The following is a 4,174-nucleotide window of genomic DNA, read 5'->3' as shown; positions in this document are numbered from 1 at the left end:
CAAATAATCTCAGTTCCCTTCTCCTCAGAATTCTCACTGGATAAAACTGTGTCATATCTACCTACACTGCTGACAGTCAATATCACCTGTTGGTCTGATAACCTCATGGACATTCCTGTCACCACCTTCCATGCAAATCAAAACCTTTCTTAACATATATACTGACTTGTTTGGTTCTGTTACCAGTGCTGAATTGATCTACTAGGTATGAAATGACAGTCTCAAAGGTCAAGAAAAAAAAAACATAAAATCTTATTAACTTCACTTTTAAATATGAAAAGGAGTACGCATCCTGCTATTTATCAAAAAATAACCCCATCCATCATCCGCAATACCAATTTGGTCCTAAGTTGTGTTTATATATTGCAGATGAATTTCAGTATGGAACCAACATTCAGCTGGCCTAATTCACCATTACTTGATTACAATAAAAATTGGTTTGCTAAGGTCTACAAACTTATTTTTTGTGTCTCATACAGCATGTCAATGACTTTGACAGACTGGAATTAATAAACTCAACTGGTATTTTTTGAGTGATATAAAAATAACACTTTTGATTCTATTCCTTGCTGCTTTGGAGTAGTTCTCAAATCCCTTTCATGACAGTTATAACATTTATAGTTGAGCTGTTAAGAGATCAAATTTATAGTTGAGGTCAAATATTTTAATTAAAATGGAAATTTCACCAGTCTTCCCATTAGAATGTGTTTATTTTGAGCATATGTAATTGTCTCTTGTATTGTTTTTTTTTTTTAATGTTTATTTATTTTTGAGAGAGACAGATACAGAATGTGAGTGGGTTAGTGGCAGAGAGAGAGAGAGAGAGACAGAATCCGAAGGGGCCTCCAGGCTCCGAGCTGTCAGCACAGAGCCCGACGCAGGGCTCGAACTCATCTGCTGTGAGATCATGACCTGAGCCAAAATCAGACCCTCAACCGACTGAGCCTCCCAGGGGCCCCATCTCTTGTATTGTTAAATCTATAACTATTCTTTTTTTTTTTTTTTTTTGAAAAACTTAGCCAGATAATCACCAGAACACTTTCTGCAAATAAAAGCATATACAAAAGATAAAATTTAACAAAAGAAAAACCAAATATGATACAAAAAGTCCCGTGATAATTCAGTTTTAGAAATTCGTAACTCAAGCACAATCCACAAAACTTTGCCAATGTTTATAGCTCAGCCTTAGCTCTAGAACAAGAAGATATATTTTGGGATAGAAAACTCTATTACCTACATATATATATTTAAAACTAATAAATGATTAAAATGGCTTTTCCTTATTAACTATTTGTCCAAGTTGCCAAAGGCATTGCACAGGCAGATTAAAATGCAGTACATTTTCAAAATTAATAGACTATTTTTTTAGAGCAGTTAAAGTTATCAAAAAAATTAAGTGGAAAGTACCAATTTCCTAATTACTCCTTTATTAGGTCTTTAGCATTTGGGGGGAGGTGGTTGGACTATAAAAGTCCCTGATTCAGTAAACTCTCCATTTCATTTTATTTTATTTTGTGTTAAAGGTTTTGTTTTTAAGTAATCTCTACACGCAATACCGGTTGTGATCTCAGATCGCAACCCAGAGATCAAGAGTCCTATGTTTGACTGAGCCAGCCAGGTGCCCCTAAACTTTCCATTTTAATTCATTCACAGTTAACACTGTAAAGGGAATCATTTTAAAATGAAAACCTTGAGGCACCTGGGTGGCTCAGTCTATTGACTATCCGACTCTTGATCTCAGTCAGCTCTTGATCTCAGGGTCTTGAGCTCAAGCCCCACATTAGGCTCCACACTGGGCATGCCTGAGTGGTTCAGTGGGTTAAGCTTCTAACTTCGGATCAGGTGATGATCTCACAGTTCACGAGTTTCGGCCACGTATCCGGCTCTGTGCTGACAGTTCAAAGCCTGGAGCCTGCTTCGGATTCTGTGTCTCCCTCTCTGCCCCTCCCATGCTCATACTCTCTCTCTCTCTTTCTTTCTCAAAAAATGAATGAACATTAAAAAATAAAATAAAAAATGAAATCTTAGCACCCGTCATACCTATGTTGTAAACCTAGGTGAAATATTGAAAAATATACCAATCCATTAATAAAGATCCCTGACCCTACCAGGTAGGTAAAGATGTCATTGCCGCCGAGATCCTCAAACTTTAGCAGACAGTGGGAATCACCAGGAGAGCCTATTCGGCCTGGGGTTGCTGATTCAGGTTCTGAAGAGATAATAAAATAAATAAAATATTATAAAGTTAAACACACGTTTCTGAATGTGTAAAAGGAAAAGCTGAGTTTTTAGATTCCTTACAAATATCAAGGTCCATTATGTCCTCAAAACTTCGGCAAGAAACCAGTTCAGAAAGCTGTTTGCAGTATCTACAACACACACATTTTTAAAGATCATTAATTCCACACCGTAGAGACCTGAACCCAACAGCAGTATCTGCATAAGTTCACTGAAAAGCATGTACTAGAATTTTCATAATAACATTATTTATCAGCCCAAACTGGAAACTACCACATAAATGTCCAGTCATATGAGAAGCCATAAAAAATTAAGGAATATTCACAAAATCTGCATCAGTTATTTACAATGTGCATAATGCATAATTTATTAACATTATTACAAAAAGGGCAACACTAGTCTTTGGTTTTAGAAATCAGGAGAGTAGTTAACTGGAGTAGTGATTGGGATGAGAATGTTCTAGGCTTATGGCATTTTTGATCTGACTCTGACTAAACGCCTGTCTTCTGATTGTGAAGTCAATCCATTAAGCTGAACCCTTTTGATATGGGCACTTTTCTCTATAAATACTATATTAATAAAAACTTTAAAGGACATAGAAATTAAAAATGTCATTCCCATGTACTGCTTTTTATAAATACTTTATTAAAATAGGTAGAAAAAAACTTTAATTATCACATGTTTTGTGAATGAAAAGAAAAACAAGTAACTGAACTTTCAGAGACTTTTAAGAACAGTCAAGAAAATCAAAATTATAGACACCAAGGAGCATCGGGAAATTGATATGGAAAAATAAATAAATTCAAAGTAAGTGGTTTAACCATCTGAAAAATAGTGTTAATGTTACTGGTCCTATGGGCTCTGTGGCAATGCGTTCTTCTATGAAATACACGAAGACTACATCCAGAACAAATTCAGTCTCACTGGACTCAGTGAGCACATGCCTCCCCATCCACAGCTGGAGCCTAATGAAGAGATTGGAGACGACCCTAACCAGAGCGACCTAACTGAGCAGGCATCCCAGATGCTTTATGGATTGATCTATTCCTACTATATCTTCACCAACCTTGGATTCACCTAGATGTTGGAAATGTACCAACAGGGAGAATTTGGCTACTGCCCCACATGGACTACGAGAACCAGCTGATGCTTCCACCAATCTTTCAGACGTCCCAGATGAGACCACAGTGAAGCTCTACTCTGCCAAGCACCTGGACGTGTCCACACCCAAGACACCATCAAGGCACCACCACACAGACTGTGCCTATGTTGTCATCTGTTTCTGTCATACAATTTTCATAGCACATCCTTAATGGCGGCTCAAGAAACTCACCAACCAATTTGTGCCCAGGCTTTACAATTACAAGACCCATTCAATGGCCTTGTCATGACAACTCCAAAAACCCCGTCAAGACAATTTGCTGATTCCCCATCTAACCCATCCCTCAGTCACTGATACCTCCATTCCTTTGCTGCCACACTTTAGGGAACCTCCATAATTTTTAGCTTAATTAAAGGGCTCATTATTTTGGTAGGACTATAAAATTAAGTGGAAGAAAAGGGAAAAAAAAACACATTCAAAATGTATATAAAATCTTGTCAGATCTCTTCAGGAAAAAATAAGTAAGGTTTCATGCCTTCTGATATTGAAATTGCAAGGTGATATGTCATTGTTGTTTATAATTCTGTGCTAATATATTTAATTATTAAATACAATTCATTGTTCTTTTTAAAATACATTTGCAAATTTAATTAAGGAACAAGAAGACTACTGAACAATACACATAATGATGACGAAATGTTGTTGAAGAAATTTTTTAGACTCTACAAAAACTACCATTTTGTACAGGTTCAGAGAGCATATGGCTTTAGAGAGGAATTTTTTGTATATGTGAAATCAGGTCTCACCGTGTTTAAACTGTTCTAAGATACAGGT

General features: G+C 36.5%; 1 pseudogene; it reads left to right on the top strand.

Annotated features, from left to right (window-relative positions):
* The first annotated feature begins 3,100 nt into the window (after window positions 1-3,100).
* On the top strand, window positions 3,101-3,629 carry LOC131514324 (casein kinase II subunit beta-like; annotated as a pseudogene).
* Window positions 3,630-4,174: the final 545 nt, after the last annotated feature.

Source organism: Neofelis nebulosa, chromosome 1 (assembly GCF_028018385.1).
Source record: "Neofelis nebulosa isolate mNeoNeb1 chromosome 1, mNeoNeb1.pri, whole genome shotgun sequence".
NCBI lineage: Eukaryota > Metazoa > Chordata > Mammalia > Carnivora > Felidae > Neofelis > Neofelis nebulosa.
The sequence above is the reverse complement of the archived record's forward strand: the minus strand, read 5'-3'. Positions and strand labels throughout refer to the sequence as shown.